Below are 15,227 nucleotides of genomic sequence, written 5' to 3' on the forward strand. Positions count from 1 at the left end.
TCAGTAATGACGGTCGTTCCGCAAATGGTCCGAGTATCCGGCACGTTGTTTCCAGTTGTCTCGCCGAAACGACATATGGAATTTGCAAATAGTATATCAAAAATAAAATATTAATAAAATTGGGGTGCAACACGAGGACTTCCCAGGAGGTCACCCATCCTAGTACTACTCTCGCCCAAGCACGCTTAACTTCGGAGTTCTGATGGGATCCGGTGCATTAGTGCTGGTATGATCGCACCCGTTTGCTTCTTGTTCGCTTTAATCTTTATGCACTCATTATCTTGCTCCCCTCCGTTAATTCTTTCAGATTTGAAAAAACGGTGTATGCAACTTTCCTCCCTTGGTGACCGTGCACAAGCTCCCAGGTGAGCGGAGTTATTCCTTTCTAGATCTGCCGCATCCCCGGATAAATGTAGTAATATCGCGGGGCCCACAATGCACGACGAATGCCAAAAGCCCGGTTTTGCACGGTTCCCATTCAGTAATGACGGTCGTTCCGCAAATGGTCCGAGTATCCGGCACGTTGTTTCCAGTTGTCTCGCCGAAACGACATATGGAATTTGCAAATAGTATATCAAAAATAAAATATTAATAAAATTGGGGTGCAACACGAGGACTTCCCAGGAGGTCACCCATCCTAGTACTACTCTCGCCCAAGCACGCTTAACTTCGGAGTTCTGATGGGATCCGGTGCATTAGTGCTGGTATGATCGCACCCGTTTGCTTCTTGTTCGCTTTAATCTTTATGCAATCATTATCTTGCTCCCCTCCGTTAATTCTTTCAGATTTGAAAAAACGGTGTATGCAACTTTCCTCCCTTGGTAACCGTGCACAAGCTCCCAGGTGAGCGGAGTTATTCCTTTCTAGATCTGCCGCATCCCCGGATAAATGTAGTAATATCGCGGGGCCCACAATGCACGACGAATGCCAAAAGCCCGGTTTTGCACCGTTCCCATTCAGTAATGACGGTCGTTCCGCAAATGGTCCGAGTATCCGGCACGTTGTTTCCAGTTGTCTCGCCGAAACGACATATGGAATTTGCAAATAGTATATCAAAAATAAAATATTAATAAAATTGGGGAGCAACACGAGGACTTCCCAGGAGGTCACCCATCCTAGTACTACTCTCGCCCAAGCACGCTTAACTTCGGAGTTCTGATGGGATCCGGTGCATTAGTGCTGGTATGATCACACCCGTTTGCTTCTTGTTCGTTTTAATCTTTATGCACTCATTATCTTGCTCCCCTCCGTTAATTCTTTCAGATTTGAAAAAACGGTATATGCAACTTTCCTCCCTTGGTTACCGTGCACAAGCTCCCAGGTGAGCGGAGTTATTCCTTTCTAGATCTGCCGCATCCCCGGATAAATGTAGTAATATCGCGGGGCCCACAATGCACGACGAATGCCAAAAGCCCGGTTTTGCACCGTTCCCATTCAGTAATGACGGTCGTTCCGCAAATGGTGCGAGTATCCGGCACGTTGTTTCCAGTTGTCTCGCCGAAACGACATATGGAATTTGCAAATAGTATATCAAAAATAAAATATTAATAAAATTGGGGTGCAACACGAGGACTTCCCAGGAGGTCACCCATCCTAGTACTACTCTCGCCCAAGCACGCTTAACTTCGGAGTTCTGATGGGATCCGGTGCATTAGTGCTGGTATGATCGCACCCGTTTGCTTCTTGTTCGCTTTAATCTTTATGCACTCATTATCTTGCTCACCTCCGTTAATTCTTTCAGTTTTGAAAAAACGGTGTATGCAACTTTCCTCCCTTGGTGACCGTGCACAAGCTCCCAGGTGAGCGGAGTTATTCCTTTCTAGATCTGCCGCATCCCCGGATAAATGTAGTAATATCGCGGGGCCCACAATGCACGACGAATGCCAAAAGCCCGGTTTTGCACCGTTCCCATTCAGTAATGACGGTCGTTCCGCAAATGGTCCGAGTATCCGGCACGTTGTTTCCAGTTGTCTCGCCGAAACGACATATGGAATTTGCAAATAGTATATCAAAAATAAAATATTAATAAAATTGGGGTGCAACACGAGGACTTCCCAGGAGGTCACCCATCCTAATACTACTCTCGCCCAAGCACGCTTAACTTCGGAGTTCTGATGGGATCCGGTGCATTAGTGCTGGTATGATCGCACCCGTTTGCTTCTTGTTCGTTTTAATCTTTATGCACTCATTATCTTGCTCCCCTCCGTTAATTCTTTCAGATTTGAAAAAACGGTATATGCAACTTTCCTCCCTTGGTTACCGTGCACAAGCTCCCAGGTGAGCGGAGTTATTCCTTTCTAGATCTGCCGCATCCCCGGATAAATGTAGTAATATCGCGGGGCCCACAATGCACGACGAATGCCAAAAGCCCGGTTTTGCACCGTTCCCATTCAGTAATGACGGATGTTCCGCAAATGGTCCGAGTATCCGGCACGTTGTTTCCAGTTGTCTCGCCGAAACGACATATGGAATTTGCAAATAGTATATCAAAAATAAAATATTAATAAAGTTGGGGTGCAACACGAGGACTTCCCAGGAGGTCACCCATCCTAGTACTACTCTCGCCCAAGCACGCTTAACTTCGGAGTTCTGATGGGATCCGGTGCATTAGTGCTGGTATGATCGCACCCGTTTGCTTCTTGTTCGTTTTAATCTTTATGCACTCATTATCTTTCTCCCCTCCGTTAATTCTTTCAGATTTGAAAAAACGGTATATGCAACTTTCCTCCCTTGGTTACCGTGCACAAGCTCCCAGGTGAGCGGAGTTATTCCTTTCTAGATCTGCCGCATCCCCGGATAAATGTAGTAATATCGCGGGGCCCACAATGCACGACGAATGCCAAAAGCCCGGTTTTGCACCGTTCCCATTCAGTATTGACGGTCGTTCCGCAAATGGTCCGAGTATCCGGCACGTTGTTTCCAGTTGTCTCGCCGAAACGACATATGGAATTTGCAAATAGTATATCAAAAATAAAATATTAATAAAATTGGGGTGCAACACGAGGACTTCCCAGGAGGTCACCCATCCTAGTACTACTCTCGCCCAAGCACGCTTAACTTCGGAGTTCTGATGGGATCCGGTGCATTAGTGCTGGTATGATCGCACCCGTTTGCTTCTTGTTCGCTTTAATCTTTATGCACTCATTATCTTGCTCCCCTCCGTTAATTCTTTCAGATTTGAAAAAACGGTGTATGCAACTTTCCTCCCTTGGTGACCGTGCACAAGCTCCCAGGTGAGCGGAGTTATTCCTTTCTAGATCTGCCGCATCCCCGTATAAATGTAGTAATATCGCGGGGCCCACAATGCACGACGACTGCCAAAAGCCCGGTTTTGCACCGTTCCCATTCAGTAATGACGGTCGTTCCGCAAATGGTGCGAGTATCCGGCACGTTGTTTCCAGTTGTCTCGCCGAAACGACATATGGAATTTGCAAATAGTATATCAAAAATAAAATATTAATAAAATTGGGGTGCAACACGAGGACTTCCCAGGAGGTCACCCATCCTAACACTACTCTCGCCCAAGCACGCTTAACTTCGGAGTTCTGATGGGATCCGGTGCATTAGTGCTGGTATGATCGCACCCGTTTGCTTCTTGTTCGTTTTAATCTTTATGCACTCATTATCTTGCTCCCCTCCGTTAATTCTTTCAGATTTGAAAAAACGGTATATGCAACTTTCCTCCCTTGGTTACCGTGCACAAGCTCCCAGGTGAGCGGAGTTATTCCTTTCTAGATCTGCCGCATCCCCGGATAAATGTAGTAATATCGCGGGGCCCACAATGCACGACGAATGCCAAAAGCCCGGTTTTGCACCGTTCCCATTCAGTAATGACGGTCGTTCCGCAAATGGTCCGAGTATCCGGCACGTTGTTTCCAGTTGTCTCGCCGAAACGACATATGGAATTTGCAAATAGTATATCAAAAATAAAATATTAATAAAATTGGGGTGCAACACGAGGACTTCCCAGGAGGTCACCCATCCTAGTACTACTCTCACCCAAGCACGCTTAACTTCGGAGTTCTGATGGGATACGGTGCATTAGTGCTGGTATGATAGCACCCGTTTGCTTCTTGTTCGCTTTAATCTTTATGCACTCATTATCTTGCTCCCCTCCGTTAATTCTTTCAGATTTGAAAAAACGGTGTATAAAACTTTCCTCCCTTGGTTACCATGCACAAGCTCCCAGGTGAGCGGAGTTATTCCTTTCTAGATCTGCCGCATCCCCGGATAAATGTAGGAATATCGCGGGGCCCACAATGCACGACGAATGCCAAAAGCCCGGTTTTGCACCGTTCCCATTCAGTAATGACGGTCGTTCCGCAAATGGTCCGAGTATCCGGCACGTTGTTTCCAGTTGTCTCGCCGAAACGACATATGGAATTTGCAAATAGTATATCAAAAATAAAATATTAATAAAATTGGGGTGAAACAAGAGGACTTCCCAGGAGGTCATCCATCCTAATACTACTCTCGCCCAAGCACGCTTAACTTCGGAGTTCTGATGGGATCCGGTGCATTAGTGCTGGTATGATCGCACCCGTTTGCTTCTTGTTCGTTTTAATCTTTATGCACTCATTATCTTGCTCCCCTCCGTTAATTCTTTCAGATTTGAAAAAACGGTATATGCAACTTTCCTCCCTTGGTTACCGTGCACAAGCTCCCAGGTGAGCGGAGTTATTCCTTTCTAGATCTGCCGCATCCCCGGATAAATGTAGTAATATCGCGGGGCCCACAATGCACGACGAATGCCAAAAGCCCGGTTTTGCACCGTTCCCATTCAGTAATGACGGTCGTTCCGCAAATGGTGCGAGTATCCGGCACGTTGTTTCCAGTTGTCTCGCCGAAACGACATATGGAATTTGCAAATAGTATATCAAAAATAAAATATTAATAAAATTGGGGTGCAACACGAGGACTTCCCAGGAGGTCACCCATCCTAGTACTACTCTCGCCCAAGCACGCTTAACTTCGGAGTTCTGATGGGATCCGGTGCATTAGTGCTGGTATGATCGCACCCGTTTGCTTCTTGTTCGCTTTAATCTTTATGCACTCATTATCTTGCTCACCTCCGTTAATTCTTTCAGTTTTGAAAAAACGGTGTATGCAACTTTCCTCCCTTGGTGACCGTGCACAAGCTCCCAGGTGAGCGGAGTTATTCCTTTCTAGATCTGCCGCATCCCCGGATAAATGTAGTAATATCGCGGGGCCCACAATGCACGACGAATGCCAAAAGCCCGGTTTTGCACCGTTCCCATTCAGTAATGACGGTCGTTCCGCAAATGGTCCGAGTATCCGGCACGTTGTTTCCAGTTGTCTCGCCGAAACGACATATGGAATTTGCAAATAGTATATCAAAAATAAAATATTAATAAAATTGGGGTGCAACACGAGGACTTCCCAGGAGGTCACCCATCCTAGTACTACTCTCGCCCAAGCACGCTTGACTTCGGAGTTCTGATGGGATCCGGTGCATTAGTGCTGGTATGATCGCACCCGTTTGCTTCTTGTTCGCTTTAATCTTTATGCACTCATTATCTTGCTCCCCTCCGTTAATTCTTTCAGATTTGAAAAAACGGTGTATGCAACTTTCCTCCCTTGGTGACCGTGCACAAGCTCCCAGGTGAGCGGAGTTATTCCTTTCTAGATCTGCCGCATCCCCGTATAAATGTAGTAATATCGCGGGGCCCACAATGCACGACGAATGCCAAAAGCCCGGTTTTGCACCGTTCCCATTCAGTAATGACGGTCGTTCCGCAAATGGTGCGAGTATCCGGCACGTTGTTTCCAGTTGTCTCGCCGAAACGACATATGGAATTTGCAAATAGTATATCAAAAATAAAATATTAATAAAATTGGGGTGCAACACGAGGACTTCCCAGGAGGTCACCCATCCTAACACTACTCTCGCCCAAGCACGCTTAACTTCGGAGTTCTGATGGGATCCGGTGCATTAGTGCTGGTATGATCGCACCCGTTTGCTTCTTGTTCGTTTTAATCTTTATGCACTCATTATCTTGCTCCCCTCCGTTAATTCTTTCAGATTTGAAAAAACGGTATATGCAACTTTCCTCCCTTGGTTACCGTGCACAAGCTCCCAGGTGAGCGGAGTTATTCCTTTCTAGATCTGCCGCATCCCCGGATAAATGTAGTAATATCGCGGGGCCCACAATGCACGACGAATGCCAAAAGCCCGGTTTTGCACCGTTCCCATTCAGTAATGACGGTCGTTCCGCAAATGGTCCGAGTATCCGGCACGTTGTTTCCAGTTGTCTCGCCGAAACGACATATGGAATTTGCAAATAGTATATCAAAAATAAAATATTAATAAAATTGGGGTGCAACACGAGGACTTCCCAGGAGGTCACCCATCCTAGTACTACTCTCACCCAAGCACGCTTAACTTCGGAGTTCTGATGGGATACGGTGCATTAGTGCTGGTATGATAGCACCCGTTTGCTTCTTGTTCGCTTTAATCTTTATGCACTCATTATCTTGCTCCCCTCCGTTAATTCTTTCAGATTTGAAAAAACGGTGTATAAAACTTTCCTCCCTTGGTTACCATGCACAAGCTCCCAGGTGAGCGGAGTTATTCCTTTCTAGATCTGCCGCATCCCCGGATAAATGTAGGAATATCGCGGGGCCCACAATGCACGACGAATGCCAAAAGCCCGGTTTTGCACCGTTCCCATTCAGTAATGACGGTCGTTCCGCAAATGGTCCGAGTATCCGGCACGTTGTTTCCAGTTGTCTCGCCGAAACGACATATGGAATTTGCAAATAGTATATCAAAAATAAAATATTAATAAAATTGGGGTGCAACACGAGGACTTCCCAGGAGGTCACCCATCCTAGTACTACTCTCGCCCAAGCACGCTTAACTTCGGAGTTCTGATGGGATACGGTGCATTAGTGCTGGTATGATAGCACCCGTTTGCTTCTGTTCGCTTTAATCTTTATGCACTCATTATCTTAATCCCCTCCGTTAATTCTTTCAGATTTGAAAAAACGGTGTATAAAACTTTCCTCCCTTGGTTACCGTGCACAAGCTCCCAGGTGAGCGGAGTTATTCCTTTCTAGATCTGCCGCATCCCCGGATAAATGTAGTAATATCGCGGGGCCCACAATGCACGACGAATGCCAAAAGCCCGGTTTTGCACCGTTCCCATTCAGTAATGACGGTCGTTCCGCAAATGGTCCGAGTATCCGGCACGTTGTTTCCAGTTGTCTCGCCGAAACGACATATGGAATTTGCAAATAGTATATCAAAAATAAAATATTAATAAAATTGGGGTGAAACAAGAGGACTTCCCAGGAGGTCATCCATCCTAATACTACTCTCGCCCAAGCACGCTTAACTTCGGAGTTCTGATGGGATCCGGTGCATTAGTGCTGGTATGATCGCACCCGTTTGCTTCTTGTTCGTTTTAATCTTTATGCACTCATTATCTTGCTCCCCTCCGTTAATTCTTTCAGATTTGAAAAAACGGTATATGCAACTTTCCTCCCTTGGTTACCGTGCACAAGCTCCCAGGTGAGCGGAGTTATTCCTTTCTAGATCTGCCGCATCCCCGGATAAATGTAGTAATATCGCGGGGCCCACAATGCACGACGAATGCCAAAAGCCCGGTTTTGCACCGTTCCCATTCAGTAATGACGGTCGTTCCGCAAATGGTGCGAGTATCCGGCACGTTGTTTCCAGTTGTCTCGCTGAAACGACATATGGAATTTGCAAATAGTATATCAAAAATAAAATATTAATAAAATTGGGGTGCAACACGAGGACTTCCCAGGAGGTCACCCATCCTAGTACTACTCTCGCCCAAGCACGCTTAACTTCGGAGTTCTGATGGGATCCGGTGCATTAGTGCTGGTATGATCGCACCCGTTTGCTTCTTGTTCGCTTTAATCTTTATGCACTCATTATCTTGCTCACCTCCGTTAATTCTTTCAGTTTTGAAAAAACGGTGTATGCAACTTTCCTCCCTTGGTGACCGTGCACAAGCTCCCAGGTGAGCGGAGTTATTCCTTTCTAGATCTGCCGCATCCCCGGATAAATGTAGTAATATCGCGGGGCCCACAATGCACGACGAATGCCAAAAGCCCGGTTTTGCACCGTTCCCATTCAGTAATGACGGTCGTTCCGCAAATGGTCCGAGTATCCGGCACGTTGTTTCCAGTTGTCTCGCCGAAACGACATATGGAATTTGCAAATAGTATATCAAAAATAAAATATTAATAAAATTGGGGTGAAACAAGAGGACTTCCCAGGAGGTCATCCATCCTAATACTACTCTCGCCCAAGCACGCTTAACTTCGGAGTTCTGATGGGATCCGGTGCATTAGTGCTGGTATGATCGCACCCGTTTGCTTCTTGTTCGTTTTAATCTTTATGCACTCATTATCTTGCTCCCCTCCGTTAATTCTTTCAGATTTGAAAAAACGGTATATGCAACTTTCCTCCCTTGGTTACCGTGCACAAGCTCCCAGGTGAGCGGAGTTATTCCTTTCTAGATCTGCCGCATCCCCGGATAAATGTAGTAATATCGCGGGGCCCACAATGCACGACGAATGCCAAAAGCCCGGTTTTGCACCGTTCCCATTCAGTAATGACGGTCGTTCCGCAAATGGTGCGAGTATCCGGCACGTTGTTTCCAGTTGTCTCGCCGAAACGACATATGGAATTTGCAAATAGTATATCAAAAATAAAATATTAATAAAATTGGGGTGCAACACGAGGACTTCCCAGGAGGTCACCCATCCTAGTACTACTCTCGCCCAAGCACGCTTAACTTCGGAGTTCTGATGGGATCCGGTGCATTAGTGCTGGTATGATCGCACCCGTTTGCTTCTTGTTCGCTTTAATCTTTATGCACTCATTATCTTGCTCACCTCCGTTAATTCTTTCAGTTTTGAAAAAACGGTGTATGCAACTTTCCTCCCTTGGTGACCGTGCACAAGCTCCCAGGTGAGCGGAGTTATTCCTTTCTAGATCTGCCGCATCCCCGGATAAATGTAGTAATATCGCGGGGCCCACAATGCACGACGAATGCCAAAAGCCCGGTTTTGCACCGTTCCCATTCAGTAATGACGGTCGTTCCGCAAATGGTCCGAGTATCCGGCACGTTGTTTCCAGTTGTCTCGCCGAAACGACATATGGAATTTGCAAATAGTATATCAAAAATAAAATATTAATAAAATTGGGGTGCAACACGAGGACTTCCCAGGAGGTCACCCATCCTAGTACTACTCTCGCCCAAGCACGCTTAACTTCGGAGTTCTGATGGGATCCGGTGCATTAGTGCTGGTATGATCGCACCCGTTTGCTTCTTGTTCGTTTTAATCTTTATGCACTCATTATCTTGCTCCCCTCCGTTAATTCTTTCAGATTTGAAAAAACGGTATATGCAACTTTCCTCCCTTGGTAACCGTGCACAAGCTCCCAGGTGAGCGGAGTTATTCCTTTCTAGATCTGCCGCATCCCCGGATAAATGTAGTAATATCGCGGGGCCCACAATGCACGACGAATGCCAAAAGCCCGGTTTTGCACCGTTCCCATTCAGTAATGACGGTCGTTCCGCAAATGGTCCGAGTATCCGGCACGTTGTTTCCAGTTGTCTCGCCGAAACGACATATGGAATTTGCAAATAGTATATCAAAAATAAAATATTAATAAAATTGGGGTGCAACACGAGGACTTCCCAGGAGGTCACCCATCCTAGTACTACTCTCGCCCAAGCACGCTTAACTTCGGAGTTCTGATGGGATCCGGTGCATTAGTGCTGGTATGATCGCACCCGTTTGCTTCTTGTTCGTTTTAATCTTTATGCACTCATTATCTTGCTCCCCTCCGTTAATTCTTTCAGATTTGAAAAAACGGTATATGCAACTTTCCTCCCTTGGTTACCGTGCACAAGCTCCCAGGTGAGCGGAGTTATTCCTTTCTAGATCTGCCGCATCCCCGGATAAATGTAGTAATATCGCGGGGCCCACAATGCACGACGAATGCCAAAAGCCCGGTTTTGCACCGTTCCCATTCAGTAATGACAGTCGTTCCGCAAATGGTCCGAGTATCCGGCACGTTGTTTCCAGTTGTCTCGCCGAAACGACATATGGAATTTGCAAATAGTATATCAAAAATAAAATATTAATAAAATTGGGGTGAAACAAGACGACTTCCCAGGAGGTCACCCATCCTAATACTACTCTCGCCCAAGCACGCTTAACTTCGGAGTTCTGATGGGATCCGGTGCATTAGTGCTGGTATGATCGCACCCGTTTGCTTCTTGTTCGTTTTAATCTTTATGCACTCATTATCTTGCTCCCCTCCGTTAATTCTTTCAGATTTGAAAAAACGGTATATGCAACTTTCCTCCCTTGGTTACCGTGCACAAGCTCCCAGGTGAGCGGAGTTATTCCTTTCTAGATCTGCCGCATCCCCGGATAAATGTAGTAATATCGCGGGGCCCACAATGCACGACGAATGCCAAAAGCCCGGTTTTGCACCGTTCCCATTCAGTAATGACGGTCGTTCCGCAAATGGTGCGAGTATCCGGCACGTTGTTTCCAGTTGTCTCGCCGAAACGACATATGGAATTTGCAAATAGTATATCAAAAATAAAATATTAATAAAATTGGGGTGCAACACGAGGACTTCCCAGGAGGTCACCCATCCTAGTACTACTCTCGCCCAAGCACGCTTAACTTCGGAGTTCTGATGGGATCCGGTGCATTAGTGCTGGTATGATCGCACCCGTTTGCTTCTTGTTCGCTTTAATCTTTATGCACTCATTATCTTGCTCACCTCCGTTAATTCTTTCAGTTTTGAAAAAACGGTGTATGCAACTTTCCTCCCTTGGTGACCGTGCACAAGCTCCCAGGTGAGCGGAGTTATTCCTTTCTAGATCTGCCGCATCCCCGGATAAATGTAGTAATATCGCGGGGCCCACAATGCACGACGAATGCCAAAAGCCCGGTTTTGCACCGTTCCCATTCAGTAATGACGGTCGTTCCGCAAATGGTCCGAGTATCCGGCACGTTGTTTCCAGTTGTCTCGCCGAAACGACATATGGAATTTGCAAATAGTATATCAAAAATAAAATATTAATAAAATTGGGGTGCAACACGAGGACTTCCCAGGAGGTCACCCATCCTAGTACTACTCTCGCCCAAGCACGCTTAACTTCGGAGTTCTGATGGGATCCGGTGCATTAGTGCTGGTATGATCGCACCCGTTTGCTTCTTGTTCGTTTTAATCTTTATGCACTCATTATCTTGCTCCCCTCCGTTAATTCTTTCAGATTTGAAAAAACGGTATATGCAACTTTCCTCCCTTGGTTACCGTGCACAAGCTCCCAGGTGAGCGGAGTTATTCCTTTCTAGATCTGCCGCATCCCCGGATAAATGTAGTAATATCGCGGGGCCCACAATGCACGACGAATGCCAAAAGCCCGGTTTTGCACCGTTCCCATTCAGTATTGACGGTCGTTCCGCAAATGGTCCGAGTATCCGGCACGTTGTTTCCAGTTGTCTCGCCGAAACGACATATGGAATTTGCAAATAGTATATCAAAAATAAAATATTAATAAAATTGGGGTGCAACACGAGGACTTCCCAGGAGGTCACCCATCCTAGTACTACTCTCGCCCAAGCACGCTTAACTTCGGAGTTCTGATGGGATCCGGTGCATTAGTGCTGGTATGATCGCACCCGTTTGCTTCTTGTTCGCTTTAATCTTTATGCACTCATTATCTTGCTCCCCTCCGTTAATTCTTTCAGATTTGAAAAAACGGTGTATGCAACTTTCCTCCCTTGGTGACCGTGCACAAGCTCCCAGGTGAGCGGAGTTATTCCTTTCTAGATCTGCCGCATCCCCGGATAAATGTAGTAATATCGCGGGGCCCACAATGCACGACGAATGCCAAAAGCCCGGTTTTGCACCGTTCCCATTCAGTAATGACGGTCGTTCCGCAAATGGTGCGAGTATCCGGCACGTTGTTTCCAGTTGTCTCGCCGAAACGACATATGGAATTTGCAAATAGTATATCAAAAATAAAATATTAATAAAATTGGGGTGCAACACGAGGACTTCCCAGGAGGTCACCCATCCTAATACTACTCTCGCCTAAGCACGCTTAACTTCGGAGTTCTGATGGGATCCGGTGCATTAGTGCTGGTATGATCGCACCCGTTTGCTTCTTGTTCGTTTTAATCTTTATGCACTCATTATCTTGCTCCCCTCCGTTAATTCTTTCAGATTTGAAAAAACGGTATATGCAACTTTCCTCCCTTGGTTACCGTGCACAAGCTCCCAGGTGAGCGGAGTTATTCCTTTCTAGATCTGCCGCATCCCCGGATAAATGTAGTAATATCGCGGGGCCCACAATGCACGACGAATGCCAAAAGCCCGGTTTTGCACCGTTCCCATTCAGTAATGACGGTCGTTCCGCAAATGGTCCGAGTATCCGGCACGTTGTTTCCAGTTGTCTCGCCGAAACGACATATGGAATTTGCAAATAGTATATCAAAAATAAAATATTAATAAAATTGGGGTGCAACACGAGGACTTCCCAGGAGGTCACCCATCCTAGTACTACTCTCGCCCAAGCACGCTTAACTTCGGAGTTCTGATGGGATACGGTGCATTAGTGCTGGTATGATAGCACCCGTTTGCTTCTTGTTCGCTTTAATCTTTATGCACTCATTATCTTGCTCCCCTCCGTTAATTCTTTCAGATTTGAAAAAACGGTGTACAAAACTTTCCTCCCTTGGTTACCATGCACAAGCTCCCAGGTGAGCGGAGTTATTCCTTTCTAGATCTGCCGCATCCCCGGATAAATGTAGTAATATCGCGGGGCCCACAATGCACGACGAATGCCAAAAGCCCGGTTTTGCACCGTTCCCATTCAGTAATGACGGTCGTTCCGCAAATGGTCCGAGTATCCGGCACGTTGTTTCCAGTTGTCTCGCCGAAACGACATATGGAATTTGCAAATAGTATATCAAAAATAAAATATTAATAAAATTGGGGTGCAACACGAGGACTTCCCAGGAGGTCACCCATCCTAGTACTACTCTCGCCCAAGCACGCTTAACTTCGGAGTTCTGATGGGATACGGTGCATTAGTGCTGGTATGATAGCACCCGTTTGCTTCTGTTCGCTTTAATCTTTATGCACTCATTATCTTAATCCCCTCCGTTAATTCTTTCAGATTTGAAAAAACGGTGTATAAAACTTTCCTCCCTTGGTTACCGTGCACAAGCTCCCAGGTGAGCGGAGTTATTCCTTTCTAGATCTGCCGCATCCCCGGATAAATGTAGGAATATCGCGGGGCCCACAATGCACGACGAATGCCAAAAGCCCGGTTTTGCACCGTTCCCATTCAGTAATGACGGTCGTTCCGCAAATGGTCCGAGTATCCGGCACGTTGTTTCCAGTTGTCTCGCCGAAACGACATATGGAATTTGCAAATAGTATATCAAAAATAAAATATTAATAAAATTGGGGTGCAACACGAGGACTTCCCAGGAGGTCACCCATCCTAGTACTACTCTCGCCCAAGCACGCTTAACTTCGGAGTTCTGATGGGATACGGTGCATTAGTGCTGGTATGATAGCACCCGTTTGCTTCTGTTCGCTTTAATCTTTATGCACTCATTATCTTAATCCCCTCCGTTAATTCTTTCAGATTTGAAAAAACGGTGTATAAAACTTTCCTCCCTTGGTTACCGTGCACAAGCTCCCAGGTGAGCGGAGTTATTCCTTTCTAGATCTGCCGCATCCCCGGATAAATGTAGTAATATCGCGGGGCCCACAATGCACGACGAATGCCAAAAGCCCGGTTTTGCACCGTTCCCATTCAGTAATGACGGTCGTTCCGCAAATGGTCCGAGTATCCGGCACGTTGTTTCCAGTTGTCTCGCCGAAACGACATATGGAATTTGCAAATAGTATATCAAAAATAAAATATTAATAAAATTGGGGTGAAACAAGAGGACTTCCCAGGAGGTCACCCATCCTAATACTACTCTCGCCCAAGCACGCTTAACTTCGGAGTTCTGATGGGATCCGGTGCATTAGTGCTGGTATGATCGCACCCGTTTGCTTCTTGTTCGTTTTAATCTTTATGCACTCATTATCTTGCTCCCCTCCGTTAATTCTTTCAGATTTGAAAAAACGGTATATGCAACTTTCCTCCCTTGGTTACCGTGCACAAGCTCCCAAGTGAGCGGAGTTATTCCTTTCTAGATCTGCCGCATCCCCGGATAAATGTAGTAATATCGCGGGGCCCACAATGCACGACGAATGCCAAAAGCCCGGTTTTGCACCGTTCCCATTCAGTAATGACGGTCGTTCCGCAAATGGTGCGAGTATCCGGCACGTTGTTTCCAGTTGTCTCGCCGAAACGACATATGGAATTTGCAAATAGTATATCAAAAATAAAATATTAATAAAATTGGGGTGCAACACGAGGACTTCCCAGGAGGTCACCCATCCTAATACTACTCTCGCCCAAGCACGCTTAACTTCGGAGTTCTGATGGGATCCGGTGCATTAGTGCTGGTATGATCGCACCCGTTTGCTTCTTGTTCGTTTTAATCTTTATGCACTCATTATCTTGCTCCCCTCCGTTAATTCTTTCAGATTTGAAAAAACGGTATATGCAACTTTCCTCCCTTGGTTACCGTGCACAAGCTCCCAGGTGAGCGGAGTTATTCCTTTCTAGATCTGCCGCATCCCCGGATAAATGTAGTAATATCGCGGGGCCCACAATGCACGACGAATGCCAAAAGCCCGGTTTTGCACCGTTCCCATTCAGTAATGACGGTCGTTCCGCAAATGGTCCGAGTATCCGGCACGTTGTTTCCAGTTGTCTCGCCGAAACGACATATGGAATTTGCAAATAGTATATCAAAAATAAAATATTAATAAAATTGGGGTGCAACACGAGGACTTCCCAGGAGGTCACCCATCCTAGTACTACTCTCGCCCAAGCACGCTTAACTTCGGAGTTCTGATGGGATACGGTGCATTAGTGCTGGTATGATAGCACCCGTTTGCTTCTTGTTCGCTTTAATCTTTATGCACTCATTATCTTGCTCCCCTCCGTTAATTCTTTCAGATTTGAAAAAACGGTGTATAAAACTTTCCTCCCTTGGTTACCATGCACAAGCTCCCAGGTGAGCGGAGTTATTCCTTTCTAGATCTGCCGCATCCCCGGATAAAT

General features: G+C 46.2%; 28 non-coding genes and 4 pseudogenes across 28 annotated transcripts; all 32 read right to left on the reverse strand.

Annotated features, from left to right (window-relative positions):
• Nucleotides 1-121: 121 nt before the first annotated feature.
• LOC148859308 (5S ribosomal RNA) lies at nt 122-240 on the reverse strand. The gene has a single exon (XR_016098336.1). It is a non-coding gene; the product is annotated as a 5S ribosomal RNA (ribosomal RNA).
• A 359-nt stretch (nt 241-599) lies between these two features.
• On the reverse strand, nt 600-718 carry LOC148859309 (5S ribosomal RNA). Its single transcript, XR_016098337.1, has one exon. It is a non-coding gene; the product is annotated as a 5S ribosomal RNA (ribosomal RNA).
• Nucleotides 719-1,077: 359 nt separating this feature from the next.
• LOC148859310 (5S ribosomal RNA) lies at nt 1,078-1,196 on the reverse strand. The gene has a single exon (XR_016096244.1). It is a non-coding gene; the product is annotated as a 5S ribosomal RNA (ribosomal RNA).
• A 359-nt stretch (nt 1,197-1,555) lies between these two features.
• LOC148859311 (5S ribosomal RNA) lies at nt 1,556-1,674 on the reverse strand. The gene has a single exon (XR_016098338.1). It is a non-coding gene; the product is annotated as a 5S ribosomal RNA (ribosomal RNA).
• A 359-nt stretch (nt 1,675-2,033) lies between these two features.
• Nucleotides 2,034-2,152, reverse strand: LOC148859312 (5S ribosomal RNA). Its single transcript, XR_016095848.1, has one exon. It is a non-coding gene; the product is annotated as a 5S ribosomal RNA (ribosomal RNA).
• A 359-nt stretch (nt 2,153-2,511) lies between these two features.
• Nucleotides 2,512-2,630, reverse strand: LOC148859313 (5S ribosomal RNA). The gene has a single exon (XR_016098339.1). It is a non-coding gene; the product is annotated as a 5S ribosomal RNA (ribosomal RNA).
• A 359-nt stretch (nt 2,631-2,989) lies between these two features.
• On the reverse strand, nt 2,990-3,108 carry LOC148859314 (5S ribosomal RNA). Its single transcript, XR_016098340.1, has one exon. It is a non-coding gene; the product is annotated as a 5S ribosomal RNA (ribosomal RNA).
• Nucleotides 3,109-3,467: 359 nt separating this feature from the next.
• Nucleotides 3,468-3,586, reverse strand: LOC148859315 (5S ribosomal RNA). Its single transcript, XR_016096862.1, has one exon. It is a non-coding gene; the product is annotated as a 5S ribosomal RNA (ribosomal RNA).
• A 359-nt stretch (nt 3,587-3,945) lies between these two features.
• LOC148859316 (5S ribosomal RNA) lies at nt 3,946-4,064 on the reverse strand. The gene has a single exon (XR_016098090.1). It is a non-coding gene; the product is annotated as a 5S ribosomal RNA (ribosomal RNA).
• Nucleotides 4,065-4,423: 359 nt separating this feature from the next.
• LOC148859317 (5S ribosomal RNA) lies at nt 4,424-4,542 on the reverse strand (annotated as a pseudogene).
• Nucleotides 4,543-4,901: 359 nt separating this feature from the next.
• On the reverse strand, nt 4,902-5,020 carry LOC148859318 (5S ribosomal RNA). Its single transcript, XR_016098342.1, has one exon. It is a non-coding gene; the product is annotated as a 5S ribosomal RNA (ribosomal RNA).
• A 359-nt stretch (nt 5,021-5,379) lies between these two features.
• On the reverse strand, nt 5,380-5,498 carry LOC148859319 (5S ribosomal RNA). Its single transcript, XR_016095764.1, has one exon. It is a non-coding gene; the product is annotated as a 5S ribosomal RNA (ribosomal RNA).
• A 359-nt stretch (nt 5,499-5,857) lies between these two features.
• On the reverse strand, nt 5,858-5,976 carry LOC148859320 (5S ribosomal RNA). The gene has a single exon (XR_016096863.1). It is a non-coding gene; the product is annotated as a 5S ribosomal RNA (ribosomal RNA).
• A 359-nt stretch (nt 5,977-6,335) lies between these two features.
• On the reverse strand, nt 6,336-6,454 carry LOC148859321 (5S ribosomal RNA). The gene has a single exon (XR_016098092.1). It is a non-coding gene; the product is annotated as a 5S ribosomal RNA (ribosomal RNA).
• Nucleotides 6,455-6,813: 359 nt separating this feature from the next.
• On the reverse strand, nt 6,814-6,932 carry LOC148859322 (5S ribosomal RNA). Its single transcript, XR_016097571.1, has one exon. It is a non-coding gene; the product is annotated as a 5S ribosomal RNA (ribosomal RNA).
• A 358-nt stretch (nt 6,933-7,290) lies between these two features.
• Nucleotides 7,291-7,409, reverse strand: LOC148859323 (5S ribosomal RNA; annotated as a pseudogene).
• Nucleotides 7,410-7,768: 359 nt separating this feature from the next.
• On the reverse strand, nt 7,769-7,887 carry LOC148859324 (5S ribosomal RNA). Its single transcript, XR_016098345.1, has one exon. It is a non-coding gene; the product is annotated as a 5S ribosomal RNA (ribosomal RNA).
• A 359-nt stretch (nt 7,888-8,246) lies between these two features.
• LOC148859325 (5S ribosomal RNA) lies at nt 8,247-8,365 on the reverse strand (annotated as a pseudogene).
• A 359-nt stretch (nt 8,366-8,724) lies between these two features.
• LOC148859326 (5S ribosomal RNA) lies at nt 8,725-8,843 on the reverse strand. Its single transcript, XR_016098346.1, has one exon. It is a non-coding gene; the product is annotated as a 5S ribosomal RNA (ribosomal RNA).
• Nucleotides 8,844-9,202: 359 nt separating this feature from the next.
• Nucleotides 9,203-9,321, reverse strand: LOC148859327 (5S ribosomal RNA). Its single transcript, XR_016098348.1, has one exon. It is a non-coding gene; the product is annotated as a 5S ribosomal RNA (ribosomal RNA).
• A 359-nt stretch (nt 9,322-9,680) lies between these two features.
• LOC148859328 (5S ribosomal RNA) lies at nt 9,681-9,799 on the reverse strand. Its single transcript, XR_016098349.1, has one exon. It is a non-coding gene; the product is annotated as a 5S ribosomal RNA (ribosomal RNA).
• Nucleotides 9,800-10,158: 359 nt separating this feature from the next.
• LOC148859329 (5S ribosomal RNA) lies at nt 10,159-10,277 on the reverse strand (annotated as a pseudogene).
• Nucleotides 10,278-10,636: 359 nt separating this feature from the next.
• Nucleotides 10,637-10,755, reverse strand: LOC148859330 (5S ribosomal RNA). Its single transcript, XR_016098350.1, has one exon. It is a non-coding gene; the product is annotated as a 5S ribosomal RNA (ribosomal RNA).
• A 359-nt stretch (nt 10,756-11,114) lies between these two features.
• Nucleotides 11,115-11,233, reverse strand: LOC148859331 (5S ribosomal RNA). Its single transcript, XR_016098351.1, has one exon. It is a non-coding gene; the product is annotated as a 5S ribosomal RNA (ribosomal RNA).
• A 359-nt stretch (nt 11,234-11,592) lies between these two features.
• Nucleotides 11,593-11,711, reverse strand: LOC148859332 (5S ribosomal RNA). Its single transcript, XR_016098352.1, has one exon. It is a non-coding gene; the product is annotated as a 5S ribosomal RNA (ribosomal RNA).
• Nucleotides 11,712-12,070: 359 nt separating this feature from the next.
• LOC148859333 (5S ribosomal RNA) lies at nt 12,071-12,189 on the reverse strand. The gene has a single exon (XR_016096797.1). It is a non-coding gene; the product is annotated as a 5S ribosomal RNA (ribosomal RNA).
• Nucleotides 12,190-12,548: 359 nt separating this feature from the next.
• Nucleotides 12,549-12,667, reverse strand: LOC148859334 (5S ribosomal RNA). The gene has a single exon (XR_016097572.1). It is a non-coding gene; the product is annotated as a 5S ribosomal RNA (ribosomal RNA).
• A 359-nt stretch (nt 12,668-13,026) lies between these two features.
• LOC148859335 (5S ribosomal RNA) lies at nt 13,027-13,145 on the reverse strand. Its single transcript, XR_016097573.1, has one exon. It is a non-coding gene; the product is annotated as a 5S ribosomal RNA (ribosomal RNA).
• Nucleotides 13,146-13,503: 358 nt separating this feature from the next.
• LOC148859336 (5S ribosomal RNA) lies at nt 13,504-13,622 on the reverse strand. Its single transcript, XR_016097574.1, has one exon. It is a non-coding gene; the product is annotated as a 5S ribosomal RNA (ribosomal RNA).
• Nucleotides 13,623-13,980: 358 nt separating this feature from the next.
• On the reverse strand, nt 13,981-14,099 carry LOC148859337 (5S ribosomal RNA). The gene has a single exon (XR_016098061.1). It is a non-coding gene; the product is annotated as a 5S ribosomal RNA (ribosomal RNA).
• A 359-nt stretch (nt 14,100-14,458) lies between these two features.
• On the reverse strand, nt 14,459-14,577 carry LOC148859338 (5S ribosomal RNA). The gene has a single exon (XR_016095849.1). It is a non-coding gene; the product is annotated as a 5S ribosomal RNA (ribosomal RNA).
• Nucleotides 14,578-14,936: 359 nt separating this feature from the next.
• Nucleotides 14,937-15,055, reverse strand: LOC148859339 (5S ribosomal RNA). The gene has a single exon (XR_016097575.1). It is a non-coding gene; the product is annotated as a 5S ribosomal RNA (ribosomal RNA).
• Nucleotides 15,056-15,227: the final 172 nt, after the last annotated feature.

The sequence above is a fragment of the Nelumbo lutea genome, chromosome 4, assembly GCF_056320005.1.
Source record: "Nelumbo lutea isolate HS-2025 chromosome 4, American lotus-T2T, whole genome shotgun sequence".
Lineage (NCBI taxonomy): Eukaryota > Viridiplantae > Streptophyta > Magnoliopsida > Proteales > Nelumbonaceae > Nelumbo > Nelumbo lutea.